Raw genomic sequence first — 26032 nt, forward strand, 5'->3', positions numbered from 1 at the left:
AGTAATGTCTCAAACAGTCTACGCTTTGATCGTTCCCTGGAAGACCAGTAGTAGTTTCCGATTAACATCTGGAGGCATTCTGTAATCTGCGGACTATCAGAGTGTTGATGAAACACAGAAATTGCATCGGGTTTCAATACAACAGTCACCATGCGTACATTCCTCCATAAAAGTAATGTCTCAAACAGTCTACGGTTTGATGGTTTCCTGGAAGACCAGTAGTAGTTTCCGATTCACATGTGGAGGCATTCTGTAATCTGTGGACTATCAGAGTGTTGATGAAACACAGAAATTGCATCGGGATTCAATACAACAGTCACCATGCGCTGTTTCTTACATAAAAGTAATGTCTCAAACAGTCTACGCTTTCATCGTTCCCTGGAGACCAGTAGTAGTTTCCGATGCACATCTCGTGGCATTCTGTAATCTGTGGTCCATCAGAGTGTTGATGAAACACTGTAAATGCATCGGGATTGAATACAACAGTCACCATGCGTCCTTTCCTCCATGGGAGTAATGTAACGAACAGCCTACGCTTTGATCGTTAACTGGAAGACCAGTAGTAGTTTCCGATTAACATCTGGAGGCATTCTGTAATCTGTGGACTATCAGAGTGTTGATGAAACACAGAAATTGCATCGGGATTGAATACAACATTCTCCATGCGCAGTTCGAACCATAGGAGTAATGTCTCAAACAGTCTACGCTTTGATCGTTCAGTGGAAGGCCAGTAGTAGTTTCAACTGCACATCTGGAGGCATTCTGTAATCTGTTGAGTATCAGAGTGTTGATGAAACACAGAAATTGCATCGGGATTGAATACAACAGTCACCATGCGCACTTTCCTCCATGGGAGTAATGTCTCAAAGAGTCTACGCTTTGATCGTTCCCGGGAAGAACAGTAGTAGTTTCCGATTAACATCTGGAGGCATTCTGTAATCTGTGGACTATCAGACTGTTGATGAAAGACACAAATTGCATCGGGATTGAATACAACAGTCACGATGCGCACTTCCCTCCATGGGAGTAATGTCTCAAACAGTCTACGCTTTGATCGTTCCCTGGAAGACCAGTAGTAGTTTCCGATGCACATTTGGAGGCATTCTGTAATCTGCGGACTATCAGAGTGTTGATGAAACATAGAAATTGCATCGGGATTGAATACAACAATCACCATGAGCACATTACTCCATAAAAGTAATGTCTCAAACAGTCTACGCTTTGATCGTTCCCTGGAAGACCAGTAGTATTTTCCGATGCAAATCTGGAGGCATTCTGTAATCTGTGGAGTATCAGAGTGTTGATGAAACACAGATATTGCATCGGGATTGAATACAACAGTCACCAAGCGCACTTTCCTCCATGGGAGTAACGTCAAAAACAGTCAACCTCTTTGATCGTTCCCTGGAAGACCAGTAGTAGTTCCCGATGCACATCTTGCGACATTCTGTAATCTGTGGACTATCAGAGTGTTGATGAAACACAGAGAATGCATCGGGATTGAATACAACAGTCACCATGCGCACTTTCCTCCACGGGAGTAATGTCTCAAACAATCTACGCTTTGATCGTTCCCTGGAAGACCAGTAGTAGTTTCCGATGAACATCTGGAGGCTTTCTGTAATCTGTGGACTATCAGAGTGTTGATGAAACACAGAAATTGCATCGGGATTGAATACAACAGTCACCATGCGCACTTTCCTCCATGGGAGTAATGTCTCTAACAGTCTACGCTTTGATCGTTCCCTGGAAGACCAGTAGTAGTTTCCGACGCACATGTGGAGGCTTTCCGTAATGTGTGGACTATCAGAGTGTTGATGAAACACAGAAATTGCATCGGGATTGAATACAACAGTCACCATGCACACTTTCCTCCATGGGAGTAATGTCTCAAACAGTCTACGCTTCGATCGTTCCCGGGAAGACCAGTAGTAGTTTCCGATGCACATCTCGTGGCATTCTGTAATCTGTGGACTATCAGAGTGTTGATGAAACACAGAAAATGCATCGGGATTGAATGCAACAGTCACCATGCGCACTTTCCTCCATGGGAGTAATGTCTTAAAGAGTTTACGCTTTGATCGTTCCCTGGAAGACCAGTAGTAGTTCCTGATGCATATCTTGCGACATTCTGTAATCTGTGGACTATCAGAGTGTTGATGAAACACAGAAAATGCATCGGGATTGAATACAACAGTCACCATGCGCACTTTCCTCCACGGGAGTAATGTCTCAAACAATCTACGCTTTGATCGTTCCCTGGAAGACCAGTAGTAGTTTCCGATGCACTTCTGGTGGCATTCTGTAATGTGTAGACTATCAGAGTACTGATGAAACACAGTAATTGCATCGGGATTGAATAAAACAGTCACCATGCCCACTTTCCTCCATGGGAGTAATGTCTCAAAGAGTTTTTCGCTTTGATTGTTCCCTGGAAGACCAGTAGTAGTTGCCGATGCACATCTGGAGGCATTCTGTAATCTGTGGACTATTAGAGTGCTGATGAAACACAGAAATTGCATCGGGATTCAATACAACAGTCACCATGCGCTGTTTCTTACATAAAAGTAATGTCTCAAACAGTCTACGCTTTCATCGTTCCCTGGAGACCAGTAGTAGCTTCCGATGCACATCTCGTGGCATTCTGTAATCTGTGGTCCATCAGAGTGTTGATGAAACACTGTAAATGCATCGGGATTGAATACAACAGTCACCATGCGTCCTTTCCTCCATGGGAGTAATGTAACAAACAGCCTACGCTTTGATCGTTAACTGGAAGACCAGTAGTAGTTTCCGATTAACATCTGGAGGCATTCTGTAATCTGTGGACTATCAGAGTGTTGATGAAACACAGAAATTGCATCGGGATTGAATACAACATTCTCCATGCGCAGTTCGAACCATAGGAGTAATGTCTCAAACAGTCTACGCTTTGATCGTTCAGTGGAAGGCCAGTAGTAGTTTCAACTGCACATCTGGAGGCATTCTGTAATCTGTTGAGTATCAGAGTGTTGATGAAACACAGAAATTGCATCGGGATTGAATACAACAGTCACCATGCGCACTTTCCTCCATGGGAGTAATGTCTCAAAGAGTCTACGCTTTGATCGTTCCCGGGAAGAACAGTAGTAGTTTCCGATTAACATTTGGAGGCATTCTGTAATCTGTGGACTATCAGACTGTTGATGAAAGACACAAATTGCATCGGGATTGAATACAACAGTCACGATGCGCACTTCCCTCCATGGGAGTAATGTCTCAAAGAGTTTACGCTTTGATCGTTACATGGAAGACCAGTAGTAGTTTCCGATGCACATCTCGTGGCATTATGTAATCTGTGGACTATTAGAGTGTTGATGAAACACAGAAATTGCATCGGGATTTAATACAACAGTCACCATGCGCGCTTTCCGCCATGGGAGTAATGTCTCAAACAGTCTACGCTTCGATCGTTCCCGGGAAGACCAGTAGTAGTTTCCGATGCACATATCGTGGCATTCTGTAATCTGTGGACTATCAGAGTGTTGATGAAACACAGAAAATGCATCGGGATTGAATGCAACAATCACCATGCGCACTTTCCTCCATGGGAGTAATGTCTCAAAGAGTTTACGCTTTGATCGTTACATGGAAGACCAGTAGTAGTTTCCGATGCACATCTCGTGGCATTATGTAATCTGTGGACTATCAGAGTGTTGATGAAACACAGAAAATGCATCGGGATTGGATACAACAGTCACCATGCGCACTTTCCTCCATGGGACTAATGTGTCAAACAGTCTACGCTTTGATCGTTCCCTGGAAGACCAGTAGTATTTTCCGATGCACATTTGGAGGCATTCTGTAATCTGTGGAGTATCAGAGTGTTGATAAAACTCAGAAATTGCATCAGGATTGAATACAACAGTCACCATGCGCACATTCCTCCATGGGAGTAATGTCTCAAACAGTCTACAATTTGATCGTTCCTTGGAAGACCAGTAGAAGTTTCCGATGCACATCTGGAGGCATTCTGTAATCTGTGGAGTATTAGAGAGTTGATGAAACACAGAAATTGTATCGGGATTGAATAAAACAGTCACCATCCGCACTTTCCTCCAGGGGAGTAATGTCTGAAACAGTCTACGCTTTGATCGTTCCCGGGAAGACCAGTAGTAGTTTCCGATTAACATCTGGAGGCATTCTGTAATCTGTGGACTATCAGAGTGTTGATGCAAGACACAAATTGCATCGGGATTGAATACAACAGTCACCATGCGCACTTTCCTCCATGGGAGAAATGTCTCAAACACTCTACGATTTGATCGTTCCCTGGAAGACCAGTAGTAGTTTCCGATTAACATCTGGAGGCATTTTGTAATCTGTGGACTATCAGAGTGTTGATGAAACATAGAAATTGCATCGGGATTGAATACAACAATCACCATGAGCACATTCCTCCATAAAAGTAATGTCTCAAACAGTCTATGCTTTGATCGTTCCCTGGAAGACCAGTAGTAGTTTCCAATGCTAATCTGGAGGCATTCTGTAATCTGTGGAGTATCAGAGTGTTGATGAAACACAGATATTGCATCGGGATTGAATACAACAGTCACCATGAGCACTTTCCTCCATGGGAGTAATGTCAAAAATAGTCTACGTTTTGATCGTTCCCTGGAAGACCAGTAGTAGTTCCTGATGCATATCTTGCGACATTCTGTAATCTGTGGACTATCAGAGTGTTGATGAAACACAGAAAATGCATCGGGATTGAATACAACAGTCACCATGCGCACTTTCCTCCACGGGAGTAATGTCTCAAACAATCTACGCTTTGATCGTTCCCTGGAAGACCAGTAGTAGTTTCCGATGCACTTCTGGTGGCATTCTGTAATGTGTAGACTATCAGAGTACTGATGAAACACAGTAATTGCATCGGGATTGAATAAAACAGTCACCATGCCCACTTTCCTCCATGGGAGTAATGTCTCAAAGAGTTTTTCGCTTTGATTGTTCCCTGGAAGACCAGTAGTAGTTTCCGATGCACATCTGGAGGCATTCTGTAATCTGTGGACTATTAGAGTGTTGATGAAACACAGAAATTGCATCGGGATTGAATACAACAGTCACCATGCGCACATTCCTCCATAAAAGTAATGTCTCAAACAGTCTACGCTTTGATCGTTCCCTGGAAGACCAGTAGTAGTTTCCGATGCACATCTGGAGGCATTCTGTAATCTGTGGACTATTAGAGTGTTGATGAAACACAGAAATTGCATCGGGATTGAATACAACAGTCACCATGCGCACATTCCTCTATAAAAGTAATGTCTCAAACAGTCTACGCTTTGATCGTTCCCTGGAAGACCAGTAGTAGTTTCCGATGCACATCTGGAGGCATTCTGTAATCTGTGGACTATCAGAGTGTTGATGAAACACAGAAATAGCATCGCTATTGAATACAACAGTCACCATGCGCAATTTAAACCATGGGAGTAATGCCTCAAACAGTCTACGCTTAGATCGGTCCCTGGAAGAGCAGTAGTAGTTTCCGATGCACATCTGGAGGCATTCTGTAATCTTTGGACTATCAGAGTGTTGATGAAAGACAGAAAATGCATCGGGATTGAATGCAACAGTCACCATGCGCACTTTCCTCCGTGGGAGTAATGTCTCAAACAATGTACGCTTTGATCGTTCCCTGAAAGACCAGTAGTAGTTTCCGATGCACCTCTGGTTGCATTCTGTAATGTGTAGACTATCAGAGTGTTGATGAAACACAGTAATTGCATCCGGATTGAATAAAACCGTCACCATGATCACTTTCCTCCATGGGAGTAATGTTTCTAACAATCTACACTTTGATCGTTCCCTGGAAGTCCAGTAGTAGTTTCCGATTCACATTTGGAGGCATTCTGTAATCTGTGAGGTATCAGAGTGTTGATGAAACACAGAAATTGCATCGGGATTGAATACGACAGTCACCATGCGCACTTTCCTCCATAGGAGTAATGTCTCAAACAGTCTACGCTTTGACCGTTCCCGGGAAGACCAGTAGTAGTTTCCGATGCACATCTCGTGGCATTCTGTAATCTGTGGACTATCAGAGAGTTGATGAAACACAGAAAATGCATCGGGATTGGATACAACAGTCACCATGCGCACTTTCCTCCATATGAGTAATGTCTCAAACAGTCTACGCTTTGATCGTTCCCTGGAGAACCAGTAGTAGTTTCCGATTAACATCTGGAGGCATTTTGTAATCTGTGGACTATCAGAGTGTTGATGAAACACAGAAATTGCGTGGGGATTGAATACAACAGTCACCATGCGTACATTCCTCCATAAAAGTAATGTCTCAAACAGTCTACGGTTTGATGGTTTCCTGGAAGACCAGTAGTAGTTTCCGATTCACATGTGGAGGCATTCTGTAATCTGTGGACTATCAGAGTGTTGATGAAACACAGAAATTGCATCGGGATTCAATACAACAGTCACCATGCGCTGTTTCTTACATAAAAGTAATGTCTCAAACAGTCTACGCTTTCATCGTTCCCTGGAGACCAGTAGTAGTTTCCGATGCACATCTCGTGGCATTCTGTAATCTGTGGTCTATCAGAGTGTTGATGAAACACAGAAATTGCATCGGGATTGAATACAACAGTCACCATGCGCAGTTCGAACCATAGGAGTAATGTCTCAAACAGTCTACGCTTTGATCGTTCAGTGGAAGGCCAGTAGTAGTTTCAACTGCACATCTTTAGGCATTCTGTAATCTGTTGAGTATCAGAGTGTTGATGAAACACAGAAATTGCATCGGGATTGAATACAACAGTCACCATGCGCACTTTCCTCCATGGGAGTAATGTCTCAAAGAGTCTACGCTTTGATCGTTCCCGGGAAGAACAGTTGTAGTTTCCGATGCACATCTCGTGGCATTCTGTAATCTGTGGACTATCAGAGTGTTGATGAAACACAGAAAATGCATCGGGATTGAATACAACAGTCACCATGCGCACTTTCCTCCATGGGAGTAATGTCTCAAAGAGTTTACACTTTGATCGTTCCCTGGAAGACCAGTACTAGTTTCCGATGCACATTTGGAGGCATTCTGTAATCTGTGGAGTATCAGAGTGTTGATATAACACAGAAATTGCATCGGGATTGAATACAACAGTCACCATGCGCAGTTCGAACCATAGGAGTAATGTCTCAAACAGTCTACGCTTTGATCGTTCAGTGGAAGGCCAGTAGTAGTTTCAACTGCACATCTTTAGGCATTCTGTAATCTGTGGAGTATTAGAGAGTTGATGAAACACAGAAATTGTATCGGGATTGAATAAAACAGTCACCATCCGCACTTTCCTCCAGGGGAGTAATGTCTGAAACAGTCTACGCTTTGATCGTTCCCGGGAAGACCAGTAGTAGTTTCCGATTAACATCTGGAGGCATTCTGTAATCTGTGGACTATCAGAGTGTTGATGAAAGACACAAATTGCATCGGGATTGAATACAACAGTCACCATGCGCACTTTCCTCCATGGGAGAAATGTCTCAAACACTCTACGATTTGATCGTTCCCTGGAAGACCAGTAGTAGTTTCCGATTAACATCTGGAGGCATTTTGTAATCTGTGGACTATCAGAGTGTTGATGAAACATAGAAATTGCATCGGGATTGAATACAACAATCACCATGAGCACATTCCTCCATAAAAGTAATGTCTCAAACAGTCTATGCTTTGATCGTTCCCTGGAAGACCAGTAGTAGTTTCCAATGCTAATCTGGAGGCATTGTGTAATCTGTGGAGTATCAGAGTGTTGATGAAACACAGATATTGCATCGGGATTGAATACAACAGTCACCATGAGCACTTTCCTCCATGGGAGTAATGTCAAAAATAGTCTACGTTTTGATCGTTCCCTGGAAGACCAGTAGTAGTTCCTGATGCATATCTTGCGACATTCTGTAATCTGTGGACTATCAGAGTGTTGATGAAACACAGAAAATGCATCGGGATTGAATACAACAGTCACCATGCGCACTTTCCTCCACGGGAGTAATGTCTCAAACAATCTACGCTTTGATCGTTCCCTGGAAGACCAGTAGTAGTTTCCGATGCACTTCTGGTGGCATTCTGTAATGTGTAGACTATCAGAGTACTGATGAAACACAGTAATTGCATCGGGATTGAATAAAACAGTCACCATGCCCACTTTCCTCCATGGGAGTAATGTCTCAAAGAGTTTTTCGCTTTGATTGTTCCCTGGAAGACCAGTAGTAGTTTCCGATGCACATCTGGAGGCATTCTGTAATCTGTGGACTATTAGAGTGTTGATGAAACACAGAAATTGCATCGGGATTGAATACAACAGTCACCATGCGCACATTCCTCCATAAAAGTAATGTCTCAAACAGTCTACGCTTTGATCGTTCCCTGGAAGACCAGTAGTAGTTTCCGATGCACATCTGGAGGCATTCTGTAATCTGTGGACTATTAGAGTGTTGATGAAACACAGAAATTGCATCGGGATTGAATACAACAGTCACCATGCGCACATTCCTCTATAAAAGTAATGTCTCAAACAGTCTACGCTTTGATCGTTCCCTGGAAGACCAGTAGTAGTTTCCGATGCACATCTGGAGGCATTCTGTAATCTGTGGACTATCAGAGTGTTGATGAAACACAGAAATAGCATCGCTATTGAATACAACAGTCACCATGCGCAATTTAAACCATGGGAGTAATGCCTCAAACAGTCTACGCTTAGATCGGTCCCTGGAAGAGCAGTAGTAGTTTCCGATGCACATCTGGAGGCATTCTGTAATCTTTGGACTATCAGAGTGTTGATGAAAGACAGAAAATGCATCGGGATTGAATGCAACAGTCACCATGCGCACTTTCCTCCGTGGGAGTAATGTCTCAAACAATGTACGCTTTGATCGTTCCCTGAAAGACCAGTAGTAGTTTCCGATGCACCTCTGGTTGCATTCTGTAATGTGTAGACTATCAGAGTGTTGATGAAACACAGTAATTGCATCCGGATTGAATAAACCGTCACCATGATCACTTTCCTCCATGGGAGTAATGTTTCTAACAATCTACACTTTGATCGTTCCCTGGAAGTCCAGTAGTAGTTTCCGATTCACATTTGGAGGCATTCTGTAATCTGTGAGGTATCAGAGTGTTGATGAAACACAGAAATTGCATCGGGATTGAATACGACAGTCACCATGCGCACTTTCCTCCATAGGAGTAATGTCTCAAACAGTCTACGCTTTGACCGTTCCCTGGAAGACCAGTAGTAGTTTCCGATGCACATCTCGTGGCATTCTGTAATCTGTGGACTATCAGAGAGTTGATGAAACACAGAAAATGCATCGGGATTGGATACAACAGTCACCATGCGCACTTTCCTCCATATGAGTAATGTCTCAAACAGTCTACGCTTTGATCGTTCCCTGGAGAACCAGTAGTAGTTTCCGATTAACATCTGGAGGCATTTTGTAATCTGTGGACTATCAGAGTGTTGATGAAACACAGAAATTGCGTGGGGATTGAATACAACAGTCACCATGCGTACATTCCTCCATAAAAGTAATGTCTCAAACAGTCTACGGTTTGATGGTTTCCTGGAAGACCAGTAGTAGTTTCCGATTCACATGTGGAGGCATTCTGTAATCTGTGGACTATCAGAGTGTTGATGAAACACAGAAATTGCATCGGGATTCAATACAACAGTCACCATGCGCTGTTTCTTACATAAAAGTAATGTCTCAAACAGTCTACGCTTTCATCGTTCCCTGGAGACCAGTAGTAGTTTCCGATGCACATCTCGTGGCATTCTGTAATCTGTGGTCTATCAGAGTGTTGATGAAACACAGAAATTGCATCGGGATTGAATACAACAGTCACCATGCGCAGTTCGAACCATAGGAGTAATGTCTCAAACAGTCTACGCTTTGATCGTTCAGTGGAAGGCCAGTAGTAGTTTCAACTGCACATCTTTAGGCATTCTGTAATCTGTTGAGTATCAGAGTGTTGATGAAACACAGAAATTGCATCGGGATTGAATACAACAGTCACCATGCGCACTTTCCTCCATGGGAGTAATGTCTCAAAGAGTCTACGCTTTGATCGTTCCCGGGAAGAACAGTTGTAGTTTCCGATGCACATCTCGTGGCATTCTGTAATCTGTGGACTATCAGAGTGTTGATGAAACACAGAAAATGCATCGGGATTGAATACAACAGTCACCATGCGCACTTTCCTCCATGGGAGTAATGTCTCAAAGAGTTTACACTTTGATCGTTCCCTGGAAGACCAGTACTAGTTTCCGATGCACATTTGGAGGCATTCTGTAATCTGTGGAGTATCAGAGTGTTGATATAACACAGAAATTGCATCGGGATTGAATACAACAGTCACTATGCGCACATTCCTCCATGGGAGTAATGTCTCAAACAGTCTACGCTTTGATCGTTCCCGGGAAGAACAGTAGTAGTTTCCGATGCACATCTCGTGGCATTCTGTAATCTGTGGACTATCAGAGTGTTGATGAAACACAGAAAATGCATCGGGATTGAATACAACAGTCACCATGCGCACTTTCCTCCATGAGAGTAATGTCTCAAAGAGTTTACGCTTTTATCGTTCCCTGGAAGACCAGTAGTAGTTTCCGATGCACATTTGGAGGCATTCTGTAATCTGTGGACTATCAGAGTGTTGATGAAACACAGAAATTGCATTGGGATTGAATACAACAGTCACCATGCACACTTTCCTCCATGGCAGTAATGTCTCAAACAGTCTACGCTTTGATCGTTCAATGGGAGAGCAGTAGTAGTTTCCGATGCACATCTGGAGGCATTCTGTAATCTGTGGACTATCAGAGTGTTGATGAAACACAGAAAATGCATCGAGATTGAATACAACAGTCACCATGCGCACTTTCCTCCACGGGAGTAATGTTTCAAACAATCTACGCTTTGATCGTTCCCTGGAAGACCAGTAGTAGCTTCCGATGCACCTCTGGTGGCATTCTGTAATCTGTAGACTATCAGAGTGTTGATGAAACACAGTAATTGCATCCGGATTGAATAAAACACTCACCATGCTCACTTTCCTCCATGGGAGTAATGTCTCTAACAGTCTACGCTTTGATCGTTTCCTGGAGGACCAGTAGTAGTTTCCGATGAACTTCTGGAGGCTTTCTGTAATCTGTGGACTACCAGAGTGTTGATGAAACACAGAAATTGCATCGGGATTGAATACGACAGTCACCATGCGCACTTTCCTCCATGGGAGTAATGTCTCAAACAGTCTACGCTTTGATCGTTCCAAGGGAAGACAAGTAGTAGCTTTTGATGCACATCTCGTGGCATTCTGTAATCTGTGGACTATCAGAGTGTTGATGAAACACAGAAAATGCATCGGGATTGAATACAACAGTCACCATTCGCACTCTCCTCCATGGGAGTAATGTCGCAAACAGTCTACGCTTTGATCGTTCCTGGGAAGACCAGTAGTAGTTTCCGATGCACCTCTGGTGGCATTCTGTTATCTGTGGACTATCAGAGTGTTGATGAAACACAGAAAATGCATCGGGATTCAATGAAACACCCACCATGCTCACTTTCCTCCATGGGAGTAATGTCTCTAACAGTCTACGCTTTGATCGTTTCCTGGAAGACCAGTAGTAGTTGACGATGAACTTCTGGAGGCTTTCTGTAATCTGTGGACTATCAGAGTGTTGATGAAACACAGAAATTGCATTGGGATTGAATACAACAGTCACCATGCACACTTTCCTCCATGGCAGTAATGTCTCAAACAGTTTACGCTTTGATCGTTCAATGGGAGAGCAGTAGTAGTTTCCGATGCACATCTGGAGGCATTCTGTAATCTGTGGACTATCAGAGTGTTGATGAAACACAGAGAATGCATCGGGATTGGATACAACAGTCACCATGCGCACTTTTTCCATGGGAGTAATGTCTCAAACAGTCTACGCTTTGATCGTTCCAAGGGAAGACAAGTAGTAGCTTTTGATGCACATCTCGTGGCATTCTGTAATCTGTGGACTATCAGAGTGTTGATGAAACACAGAAAATGCATCGGGATTGAATACAACAGTCACCATGCGCACTTTCCTCCATGGGAGTAATGTCTCAAACAGTCTACGCTTTGATCGTTCCTGGGAAGACCAGTAGTAGTTTCCGATGCACCTCTGGTGGCATTCTGTAATCTGTGGACTATCAGTGTGTTGATGAAACACAGAAAATGCATCGGGATTGAATAAAACACTCACCATGCTCACTTTCCTCCATGGGAGTAATGTCTCTAACAGTCTACGCTTTGATCGTTTCCTGGAAGACCAGTAGTAGTTTCCGATGAACTTCTGGAGGCTTTCTGTAATCTGTGGACTATCAGAGTGTTGATGAAACACAGAAATTGCATTGGGATTGAATACAACAGTCACCATGCACACTTTCCAAGATGGCAGTAATGTCTCAAACAGTCTACGCTTTGATCGTTCAATGGGAGAGCAGTAGTAGTTTCCGATGCACATCTGGAGGCATTCTGTAATCTGTGGACTATCAGAGTGTTGATGAAACACAGAAATGCATCGAGATTGAATACAACAGTCACCATGCGCACTTTCCTGCACGGGAGTAATGTCTCAAACAATCTATGCTTTGATCGTTCCCTGGAAGACCAGTAGTAGTTTCCGATGCACCTCTGGTGGCATTCTGTAATCTGTAGACTATCAGAGTGTTGATGAAACACAGTAATTGCATCCGGATTGAATAAAACACTCACCATGCTCACTTTCCTCCATGGGAGTAATGTCTCTAACAGTCTACGCTTTGATCGTTTCCTGGAAGACCAGTAGTAGTTTCCGATGAACTTCTGGAGGCTTTCTGTAATCTGTGGACTATCAGAGTGTTGATGAAACACAGAAATTGCATCGGGATTGAATACGACAGTCACCATGCGCACTTTCCTCCATGGGAGTAATGTCTCAAACAGTCCTCGCTTTGATCGTTCCCGGGAAGACAAGTAGTAGTTTCCGATGCACATCTCGTGGCATTTTGTAATCTGTGGACTATCAGAGTGTTGATGAAACACAGAGAATGCATCGGGATTGGATACAACAGTCACCATGCGCACTTTCCTCCATGGGAGTAATGTCTCAAACAGTCTACGCTTTGATCGTTCCTGGGAAGACCAGTAGTAGTTTCCGTTGCACATCTCGTGTCATTCTGTAATCTGTGGACTATCAGAGTGTTGATGAAACACAGAAAATGCATCGGGATTGGATACAACAGTCACCATGCGCACTTTCCTCCGTGGGAGTAATGTCTCAAACAATGTACGCTTTGATCGTTCCCTGAAAGACCAGTAGTAGTTTCCGATGCACCTCTGGTTGCATTCTGTAATGTGTAGACTATCAGAGTGTTGATGAAACACAGTAATTGCATCCGGATTGAATAAAACCGTCACCATGCTCACTTTCCTCCATGGGAGTAATGTTTCTAACAATCTACACTTTGATCGTTCCCTGGAAGTCCAGTAGTAGTTTCCGATTCACATTTGGAGGCATTCTGTAATCTGTGAAGTATCAGAGTGTTGATGAAACACAGAAATTGCATCGGGATTGAATACGACAGTCACCATGCGCACTTTCCTCCATAGGAGTAATGTCTCAAACAGTCTACGCTTTGACCGTTCCCGGGAAGACCAGTAGTAGTTTCCGATGCACATCTCGTGGCATTCTGTAATCTGTGGACTATCAGAGAGTTGATGAAACACAGAAAATGCATCGGGATTGGATACAACAGTCACCATGCGCACTTTCCTCCATATGAGTAATGTCTCAAACAGTCTACGCTTTGATCGTTCCCTGGAGAACCAGTAGTAGTTTCCGATTAACATCTGGAGGCATTTTGTAATCTGTGGACTATGAGAGTGTTGATGAAACACAGAAATTGCGTGGGGATTGAATACAACAGTCACCATGCGTACATTCCTCCATAAAAGTAATGTCTCAAACAGTCTACGGTTTGATGGTTTCCTGGAAGACCAGTAGTAGTTTCCGATTCACATGTGGAGGCATTCTGTAATCTGTGGACTATCAGAGTGTTGATGAAACACAGAAATTGCATCGGGATTCAATACAACAGTCACCATGCGCTGTTTCATACATAAAAGTAATGTCTCAAACAGTCTACGCTTTCATCGTTCCCTGGAGACCAGTAGTAGTTTCCGATGCACATCTCGTGGCATTCTGTAATCTGTGGTCTATCAGAGTGTTGATGAAACACTGTAAATGCATCGGGATTGAATACAACAGTCACCATGCGTCCTTTCCTCCATGGGAGTAATGTAACAAACAGCCTACGCTTTGATCGTTAACTGGAAGACCAGTAGTAGTTTCCGATTAACATCTGGAGGCATTCTGTAATCTGTGGACTATCAGAGTGTTGATGAAACACAGAAATTGCATCGGGATTGAATACAACAGTCACCATGCGCAGTTCGAACCATAGGAGTAATGTCTCAAACAGTCTACGCTTTGATCGTTCAGTGGAAGGCCAGTAGTAGTTTCAACTGCACATCTTTAGGCATTCTGTAATCTGTTGAGTATCAGAGTGTTGATGAAACACAGAAATTGCATCGGGATTGAATACAACAGTCACCATGCGCACTTTCCTCCATGGGAGTAATGTCTCAAAGAGTCGACGCTTTCATCGTTCCCGGGAAGAACAGTTGTAGTTTCCGATGCACATCTCGTGGCATTCTGTAATCTGTGGACTATCAGAGTGTTGATGAAACACAGAAAATGCATCGGGATTGAATACAACAGTCACCATGCGCACTTTCCTCCATGGGAGTAATGTCTCAAAGAGTTTACACTTTGATCGTTCCCTGGAAGACCAGTAGTAGTTTCCGATGCACATTTGGAGGCATTCTGTAATCTGTGGAGTATCAGAGTGTTGATAAAACACAGAAATTGCATCGGGATTGAATACAACAGTCACTATGCGCACATTCCTCCATGGGAGTAATGTCTCAAACAGTCTACGCTTTGATCGTTCCCGGGAAGAACAGTAGTAGTTTCCGATGCACATCTCGTGGCATTCTGTAATCTGTGGACTATCAGAGTGTTGATGAAACACAGAAAATGCATCGGGATTGAATACAACAGTCACCATGCGCACTTTCCTCCATGAGAGTAATGTCTCAAAGAGTTTACGCTTTTATCGTTCCCTGGAAGACCAGTAGTAGTTTCCGATGCACATTTGGAGGCATTCTGTAATCTGTGGACTATCAGAGTGTTGATGAAACACAGAAATTGCATTGGGATTGAATACAACAGTCACCATGCACACTTTCCTCCATGGCAGTAATGTCTCAAACATTCTACGCTTTGATCGTTCAATGGGAGAGCAGTAGTAGTTTCCGATGCACATCTGGAGGCATTCTGTAATCTGTGGACTATCAGAGTGTTGATGAAACACAGAAAATGCATCGGGATTGAATACAACAGTCACCATGCGCACTCTCCTCCATGGGAGTAATGTCGCAAACAGTCTACGCTTTGATCGTTCCTGGGAAGACCAGTAGTAGTTTCCGATGCACCTCTGGTGGCATTCTGTTATCTGTGGACTATCAGAGTGTTGATGAAACACAGAAAATGCATCGGGATTCAATGAAACACTCACCATGCTCACTTTCCTCCATGGGAGTAATGTCTCTAACAGTCTACGGTTTGATCGTTTCCTGGAAGACCAGTAGTAGTTGACGATGAACTTCTGGAGGCTTTCTGTAATCTGTGGACTATCAGAGTGTTGATGAAACACAGAAATTGCATTGGGATTGAATACAACAGTCACCATGCGCACTTTCCTCCATGGCAGTAATGTCTCAAACAGTCTACGCTTTGATCGTTCAATGGGAGAGCAGTAGTAGTTTCCGATGCACATCTGGAGGCATTCTGTAATCTGTGGACTATCAGAGTGTTGATGAAACACAGAGAATGCATCGGGATTGGATACAACAGTCACCATGCGCACTTTCCTCCATGGGAGTAATGTCTCAAACAGTCTACGCTTTGATCGTTCCAAGGGAAGACAAGTAGTAGCTTTTGATGCACATCTCGTGGCATTCTGTAATCTGTGGACTATCAGAGTGTTGATGAAACACAGAAAATGCATCGGGATTGAATACAACAGTCACCATGCGCACTTTCCTCCATGGGAGTAATGTCTCAAACAGTCTACGCTTTGATCGTTCCTGGGAAGACCAGTAGTAGTTTCCGATGCACCTCTGGTGGCATTCTGTAATCTGTGGACTATCAGAGTGTTGATGAAACACAGAAAATGCATCGGGATTGAATAAAACACTCACCATGCTCACTTTCCTCCATGGGAGTAATGTCTCTAACAGTCTACGCTTTGATCGTTTCCTGGAAGACCAGTAGTAGTTTCCGATGAACTTCTGGAGGCTTTCTGTAATCTGTGGACTATCAGAGTGTTGATGAAACACAGAAATTGCATTGGGATTGAATACAACAGTCACCATGCACACTTTCCTCCATGGCAGTAATGTCTCAAACAGTCTACGCTTTGATTGTTCAATGGGAGAGCAGTAGTAGTTTCCGATGCACATCTGGAGGCATTCTGTAATCTGTGGACTATCAGAGTGTTGATGAAACACAGAAATCCATCGAGATTGAATACAACAGTCACCATGCGCACTTTCCTGCACGGGAGTAATGTCTCAAACAATCTATGCTTTGATCGTTCCCTGGAAGACCAGTAGTAGTTTCCGATGCACCTCTGGTGGCATTCTGTAATCTGTAGACTATCAGAGTGTTGATGAAACACAGTAATTGCATCCGGATTGAATAAAACACTCACCATACTCACTTTCCTCCATGGGAGTAATGTCTCTAACAGTCTACGCTTTGATCGTTTCCTGGAAGACCAGTAGTAGTTTCCGATGAACTTCTGGAGGCTTTCTGTAATCTGTGGACTATCAGAGTGTTGATGAAACACAGAAATTGCATCGGGATTGAATACGACAGTCACCATGCGCACTTTCCTCCATGGGAGTAATGTCTCAAACAGTCCTCGCTTTGATCGTTCCCGGGAAGACAAGTAGTAGTTTCCGATGCACATCTCGTGGCATTTTGTAATCTGTGGACTATCAGAGTGTTGATGAAACACAGAGAATGCATCGGGATTGGATACAACAGTCACCATGCGCACTTTCCTCCATGGGAGTAATGTCTCAAACAGTCTACGCTTTGATCGTTCCTGGGAAGACCAGTAGTAGTTTCCGTTGCACATCTCGTGTCATTCTGTAATCTGTGGACTATCAGAGTGTTGATGAAACACAGAAAATGCATCGGGATTGGATACAACAGTCACCATGCGCACTTTCCTCCATGGGAGTAATGTCTTAAACAGTCTACGCTTTGATCGTTCCCTGGAAGACCAGTAGTAGTTTCCGAAGCACATTTGGAGGCATTCTGTAATCTGTGGAGTATCAGAGTGTTGATGAAACACAGAAATTGCATCGGGATTGAATACAACAGTCACCATGCGCAGTTTCCTCCATGGGAGTAATGTCTCAAACAGTCTACGCTTTGATCGTTCCCTGGAAGACCAGTAGTAGTTTCCGATTGACATCTGGAGGCATTCTGTAATCTGTGGATTATCAGAGTGTTGATGAAACACAGAAATTGCATCGGGATTGAATACAACAGTCACCATGCGTACATTCCTCCATAAAAGTAATGTCTCAAAGAGTCTACGATATGATGGTTTCCTGCAAGACCATTAGTAGTTTCCGATTCACATGTGGAGGCATTCTGTAATCTGTGGACTATCAGAGTGTTGATGAAACACAGAAATTTCATCGGGATTCAATACAACAGTCACCATGCGCTGTTTCTTACATAAGGGTAATGTCTCAAACAGTCTACGCTTTCATCGTTCCCTGGAGACCAGTAGTAGTTTCCGATGCACATCTCGTGGCATTCTGTAATCTGTGGTCTATCAGATTATTGATGAATCACTGTAAATGCATCGTGATTGAATACAACAGTCACCATTCGCCCTTTCCTCCATGGGAGTAATGTAACAAACAGCCTACGCTTTGATCGTTAACTGGAAGACCAGTAGTAGTTTCCGATTAACATCTGGAGGCATTCTGTAATCTGTTGAGTATCAGAGTGTTGATGAAACACAGAAATTGCATCGGGATTGAATACAACAGTCACCATGCGCACTTTCCTCCATGGGAGTAATGTCTCTAACAGTCTACGCTTTGATCGTTCCCTGGAAGACCAGTAGTAGTTTCCGATGCACATTTGGAGGCATTCTGTAATCTGTGGAGTATCAGAGTGTTGATGAAAAACAGAAATTGCATCGGGATTGAATACAACAGTCACCATGCGCACTTTCCTTCATGGGAGTAATGTCCCAAACAGTCTACGCTTTGATCGTTCCCTGGAGACCCAGTAGTAGTTTCCGATTAACATCTGGAGGCATTTTGTAACCTGTGGACTATCAGAGTGTTGATGAAACACAGAAATTGCATCGGGATTGAATACAACATTCTCCATGCGCAGTTTCCTCCATGGGAGTAATGTCTCAAACAGTCTACGCTTTGATCGTTCCCTGGAAGACCAGTAGTAGTTTCCGATTCACATGTGGAGGCATTCTGTAATCTGTGGACTATCAGAGTGTTGATGAAACACAGAAATTGCATCGGGATTCAATACAACAGTCACCATTCGCTGTTTCTTACATAAAAGTAATGTCTCAAACAGTCTACGCTTTCATCGTTCCCTGGAGACCAGTAGTAGTTTCCGATGCACATCTCGTGGCATTCTGTAATCTGTGGTCTATCAGAGTGTTGATGAAACACTGTAAATGAATCGGGATTGAATACAACAATCACCATGCGCACTTTTCTCCATGGGAGTAATGTAACAAACAGCCTACGCTTTGATCGTTAACTGGAAGACCAGTAGTAGTTTCCGATTAACATCTGGAGGCATTCTGTAATCTGTGGACTATCAGAGTGTTGATGAAACACAGAAAATGCATCGGGATTTAATACAACATTCTCCATGCGCAGTTCGATCCATAGGAGTAATGTCTCAAACAGTCTACGCTTTGATCGTTCAGTGGAAGGCCAGTAGTAGTTTCAACTGCACATCTGGAGGCATTCTGTAATTTGTTGAGTATCAGAGTGTTGATGAAACACAGAAATGGCATCGGGATTGAATACAAGAGTCACCATGCGCACTTTCCTCCATGGGAGTAATGTCTCAAAGAGTCTACGCTTTGATCGTTCCCGGAAGACCAGTAGTAGTTTCCGATGCACATCTCGTGGCATTCTGTAATCTGTGGACTATCAGAGTGTTGATGAAACACAGAAAATGCATCGGGATTGAATACAACAGTCACCATGCGCACTTTCCTCCATGGGAGTAATGTCTCAAAGACTTTACACTTTGATCGTTCCCTGGAAGACCAGTAGTAGTTTCCGATGCACATTTGGAGGCATTCTGTAATCTGTGGAGTATCAGAGTGTTGATAAAACACAGTAATTGCATCGGGATTGAATACAACAGTCACCATGCGCACTTTCCTCCATGGGAGTAATGTCTCAAACAGTCCTCGCTTTGATCGTTCCCGGGAAGACAAGTAGTAGTTTCCGATGCACATCTCGTGGCATTCTGTAATCTGTTGAGTATCAGAGTGTTGATGAAACACAGAAATTGCATCGGGATTGAATACAACAGTCACCATGCGCACTTTCCTCCATGGGAGTAATGTCTCTAACAGTCTACGCTTTGATCGTTCCCTGGAAGACCAGTAGTAGTTTCCGATGAACTTCTGGAGGCTTTCTGTAATCTGTGGATTATCAGAGTGTTGATGAAACCAGAAATTGCATCGGGATTGAATACGACAGTCACCATGCGCACTTTCCTCCATGGGAGTAATGTCTCAAACAGTCCTCGCTTTGATCGTTCCCGGGAAAACAAGTAGTAGTTTCCGATGCACATCTCGTGGCATTCTGTAATCTGTGGACTATCAGAGTGTTGATGAAACACAGAAAATGCATCGGGATTGGATACAACAGTCACCATGCTCACTTTCCTCCATGGGAGTAATGTTTCAAACAGTCTACGCTTTGATCGTTCCCTGGAAGACCAGTAGTGGTTTCCGATGCACATTTGGAGGCATTCTGTAATCTGTGGAGTATCAGAGTGTTGATGAAACACAGAAATTGCATCGGGATTGAATACAACAGTCACCATGCGCACTTTTCTCCATGGGAGTAATGTCTCAAACAGTCTACGCTTTGATCGTTCCCTGGAAGACCAGTAGTAGTTTCCGACGCACATGTGGAGGCTTTCCGTAATGTGTGGACTATCAGAGTGTTGATGAAACACAGAAATTGCATCGGGATTGAATACAACAGTCACCATGCACACTTTCCTCCATGGGAGTAATGTCTCAAACAGTCTACGCTTCGATCGTTCCCGGGAAGACCAGTAGTAGTTTCCGATGCACATCTCGTGGCATTCTGTAATCTGTGGACTATCAGAGTGTTGATGAAACACAGAAAATGCATCGGGATTGAATGCAACAGTCACCATGCGCACTTTCCTCCATGGGAGTAATGTCTTAAAGAGTTTACGCTTTGATCGTTCCCTGGAAGGCCAGTAGTAGTTCCTGATGCATATCTTGCGACATTCTGTAATCTGTGGACTATCAGAGTGTTGATGAAACACAGAAAATGCATCGGGATTGAATACAACAGTCACCATGCGCACTTTCCTCCACGGGAGTAATGTCTCAAACAATCTACGCTTTGATCGTTCCCTGGAAAACCAGTAGTAGTTTCCGATGCACTTCTGGTGGCATTCTGTAATGTGTAGACTATCAGAGTATTGATGAAACACAGTAATTGCATCGGGATTGAATAAAACAGTCACCATGCCCACTTTCCTCCATGGGAGTAATGTCTCAAAGAGTTTTTTGCTTTGATTGTTCCCTGGAAGACCAGTAGTAGTTTCCGATGCACATCTGGGGGCATTCTGTAATCTGTGGACTATTAGAGTGTTGATGAAACACAGAAATTGCATCGGGATTTAATACAACAGTCACCATGCGCACTTTCCGCCATGGGAGTAATGTCTCAAACAGTCTACGCTTCGATCGTTCCCGGGAAGACCAGTAGTAGTTTCCGATGCACATCTCGTGGCATTCTGTAATCTGTGGACTATCAGAGTGTTGATGAAACACAGAAAATGCATCGGGATTGAATGCAACAATCACCATGCGCACTTTCCTCCATGGGAGTAATGTCTCAAAGAGTTTACGCTTTGATCGTTACATGGAAGACCAGTAGTAGTTTCCGATGCACATCTCGTGGCATTCTGTAATCTGTGGACTATCAGAGTGTTGATGAAACACAGAAAATGCATCGGGATTGGATACAACAGTCACCATGCGCACTTTCCTCCATGGGACTAATGTCTCAAACAGTCTACGCTTTGATCGTTCCCTGGAAGACCAGTAGTATTTTCCGATGCACATTTGGAGGCATTCTGTAATCTGTGGAGTATCAGAGTGTTGATAAAACTCAGAAATTGCATCAGGATTGAATACAACAGTCACCATGCGCACATTCCTCCATGGGAGTAATGTCTCAAACAGTCTACAATTTGATCGTTCCTTGGAAGACCAGTAGAAGTTTCCGATGCACATCTGGAGGCATTCTGTAATCTGTGGAGTATTAGAGAGTTGATGAAACACAGAAATTGTATCGGGATTGAATAAAACAGTCACCATCCGCACTTTCCTCCAGGGGAGTAATGTCTCAAACAGTCTACGCTTTGATCGTTCCCGGGAAGACCAGTAGTAGTTTCCGATTAACATCTGGAGGCATTCTGTAATCTGTGGACTATCAGAGTGTTGATGAAAGACACAAATTGCATCGGGATTGAATACAACAGTCACCATGCGCACTTTCCTCCATGGGAGTAATGTCTCAAACACTCTACGATTTGATCGTTCCCTGGAAGACCAGTAGTAGTTTCCGATTAACATCTGGAGGCATTTTGCAATCTGTGGACTATCAGAGTGTTGATGAAACATAGAAATTGCATCGGGATTGAATACAACAATCACCATGAGCACATTCCTCCATAAAAGTAATGTCTCAAACAGTCTATGCTTTGATCGTTCCCTGGAAGACCAGTAGTAGTTTCCAATGCAAATCTGGAGGCATTCTGTAATCTGTGGAGTATCAGAGTGTTGATGAAACACAGATATTGCATCGGGATTGAATACAACAGTCACCATGAGCACTTTCCTCCATGGGAGTAATGTCAAAAATAGTCTACGTTTTGATCGTTCCCTGGAAGACCAGTAGTAGTTCCTGATGCATATCTTGCGACATTCTGTAATCGGTGGACTATCAGAGTGTTGATGAAACACAGAAAATGCATCGGGATTGAATACAACAGTCACCATGCGCACTTTCCTCCACGGGAGTAATGTCTCAAACAATCTACGCTTTGATCGTTCCCTGGAAGACCAGTAGTAGTTTCCGATGCACTTCTGGTGGCATTCTGTAATGTGTAGACTATCAGAGTACTGATGAAACACAGTAATTGCATCGGGATTGAATAAAACAGTCACCATGCCCACTTTCCTCCATGGGAGTAATGTCTCAAAGAGTTTTTCGCTTTGATTGTTCCCTGGAAGACCAGTAGTAGTTTCCGATGCACATCTGGAGGCATTCTGTAATCTGTGGACTATTAGAGTGTTGATGAAACACAGAAATTGCATCGGGATTGAATACAACAGTCACCATGCGCACATTCCTCCATAAAAGTAATGTCTCAAACAGTCTACGCTTTGATCGTTCCCTGGAAGACCAGTAGTAGTTTCCGATGCACATCTGGAGGCATTCTGTAATCTGTGGACTATTAGAGTGTTGATGATACACAGAAATTGCATCGGGATTGAATACAACAGTCACCATGCGCACATTCCTCTATAAAAGTAATGTCTCAAACAGTCTACGCTTTGATCGTTCCCTGGAAGACCAGTAGTAGTTTCCGATGCACATCTGGAGGCATTCTGTAATCTGTGGACTATCAGAGTGTTGATGAAACACAGAAATAGCATCGCTATTGAATACAACAGACACCATGCGCACTTTAATCCATGGGAGTAATGCCTCAAACAGTCTACGCTTAGATCGGTCCCTGGAAGAGCAGTAGTAGTTTCCGATGCACATCTGGAGGCATTCTGTAATCTTTGGACTATCAGAGTGTTGATGAAAGACAGAAAATGCATCGGGATTGAATACAACAGTCACCATGCGCACTTTCCTCCGTGGGAGTAATGTCTCAAACAATGTACGCTTTGATCGTTCCCTGAAAGACCAGTAGTAGTTTCCGATGCACCTCTGGTGGCATTCTGTAATGTGTAGACTATCAGAGTGTTGATGAAACACAGTAATTGCATCCGGATTGAATAAAACCGTCACCATGCTCACTTTCCTCCATGGGAGTAATGTTTCTAACAATCTACACTTTGATCGTTCCCTGGAAGTCCAGTAGTAGTTTCCGATTCACATTTGGAGGCATTCTGTAATCTGTGAAGTATCAGAGTGTTGATGAAACACAGAAATTGCATCGGGATTGAATACGACAGTCACTATGCGCACTTTCCTCCATAGGAGTAATGTCTCAAACAGTCTACGCTTTGACCGTTCCCGGGAAGACCAGTAGTAGTTTCCGATGCACATCTCGTGGCATTCTGTAATCTGTGGACTATCAGAGAGTTGATGAAACAAAGAAAATGCATCGGGATTGGATACAACAGTCACCATGCGCACTTTCCTCCATATGAGTAATGTCTCAAACAGTCTACGCTTTGATCGTTCCCTGGAGAACCAGTAGTAGTTTCCGATTAACATCTGGAGGCATTTTGTAATCTGTGGACTATCAGAGTGTTGATGAAACACAGAAATTGCGTGGGGATTGAATACAACAGTCACCATGCGTACATTACTCCATAAAAGTAATGTCTCAAACAGTCTACGGTTTGATGGTTTCCTGGAAGACCAGTAGTAGCTTCCGATTCACATGTGGAGGCATTCTGTAATCTGTGGACTATCAGAGTTTTGATGAAACACAGAAATTGCATCGGGATTCAATACAACAGTCACCATGCGCTGTTTCTTACATAAAAGTAATGTCTCAAACAGTCTACGCTTTCATCGTTCCCTGGAGACCAGTAGTAGTTTCCGATGCACATCTCGTGGCATTCTGTAATCTGTGGTCTATCAGAGTGTTGATGAAACACTGTAAATGCATCGGGATTGAATACAACAGTCACCATGCGTCCTTTCCTCCATGGGAGTAATGTAACAAACAGCCTACGCTTTGATCGTTAACTGGAAGACCAGTAGTAGTTTCCGATTAACATCTGGAGGCATTCTGTAATCTGTGGACTATCAGAGTGTTGATGAAACACAGAAATTGCATCGGGATTGAATACAACAGTCACCATGCGCAGTTCGAACCATAGGAGTAATGTCTCAAACAGTCTACGCTTTGATCGTTCAGTGGAAGGCCAGTAGTAGTTTCAACTGCACATCTTTAGGCATTCTGTAATCTGTTGAGTATCAGAGTGTTGATGAAACACAGAAATTGCATCGGGATTGAATACAACAGTCACCATGCGCACTTTCCTCCATGGGAGTAATGTCTCAAAGAGTCTACGCTTTGATCGTTCCCAGGAAGAACAGTTGTAGTTTCCGATGCACATCTCGTGGCATTCTGTAATCTGTGGACTATCAGAGTGTTGATGAAACACAGAAAATGCATCGGGATTGAATACAACAGTCACCATGCGCACTTTCCTCCATGGGAGTAATGTCTCAAAGAGTTTACACTTTGATCGTTCCCTGGAAGACCAGTAGTAGTTTCCGATGCACATTTGGAGGCATTCTGTAATCTGTGGAGTATCAGAGTGTTGATAAAACACAGAAATTGCATCGGGATTGAATACAACAGTCACTATGCGCACATTCCTCCATGGGAGTAATGTCTCTAACAGTCTACGCTTTGATCGTTTCCTGGAAGACCAGTAGTAGTTTCCGATGAACTTCTGGAGGCTTTCTGTAATCTGTGGACTACCAGAGTGTTGATGAAACACAGAAATTGCATCGGGATTGAATACGACAGTCACCATGTGCACTTTCCTCCATGGGAGTAATGTCTCAAACAGTCCTCGCTTTGATCGTTCCCGGGACGACAAGTAGTAGTTTCCGATGCACATCTCGTGGCAATCTGTAATCTGTGGACTATCAGAGTGTTGATGAAACACAGAGAGTGCATCGGGATTGGATAGAACAGTCACCATGTGCACTTTCCTCCATGGGAGTAATGTCTCAAACAGTCTACGCTTTGATCGTTCCCTGAAAGACCAGTAGTAGTTTCCGATGCACATTTGGAGGCATTCTGTAATCTGTGGAGTATCAGAGTGTTGATAAAACACAGAAATTGCATCGGGATTGAATACAACAGTCACTATGCGCACATTCCTCCATGGGAGTAATGTCTCTAACAGTCTACGCTTTGATCGTTTCCTGGAAGACCAGTAGTAGTTTCCGATGAACTTCTGGAGGCTTTCTGTAATCTGTGGACTACCAGAGTGTTGATGAAACACAGAAATTGCATCGGGATTGAATACGACAGTCACCATGCGCACTTTCCTCCATGGGAGTAATGTCTCAAACAGTCCTCGCTTTGATCGTTCCCGGGAAGACAAGTAGTAGTTTCCGATGCACATCTCGTGGCAATCTGTAATCTGTGGACTATCAGAGTGTTGATGAAACACAGAAATTGCATTGGGATTGAATACAACAGTCACCATGCACACTTTCCTCCATGGCAGTAATGTCTCAAACAGTCTACGCTTTGATCGTTCAATGGGAGAG

Source organism: Schistocerca gregaria, unplaced genomic scaffold (genome assembly GCF_023897955.1).
Source record: "Schistocerca gregaria isolate iqSchGreg1 unplaced genomic scaffold, iqSchGreg1.2 ptg000178l, whole genome shotgun sequence".
Lineage (NCBI taxonomy): Eukaryota > Metazoa > Arthropoda > Insecta > Orthoptera > Acrididae > Schistocerca > Schistocerca gregaria.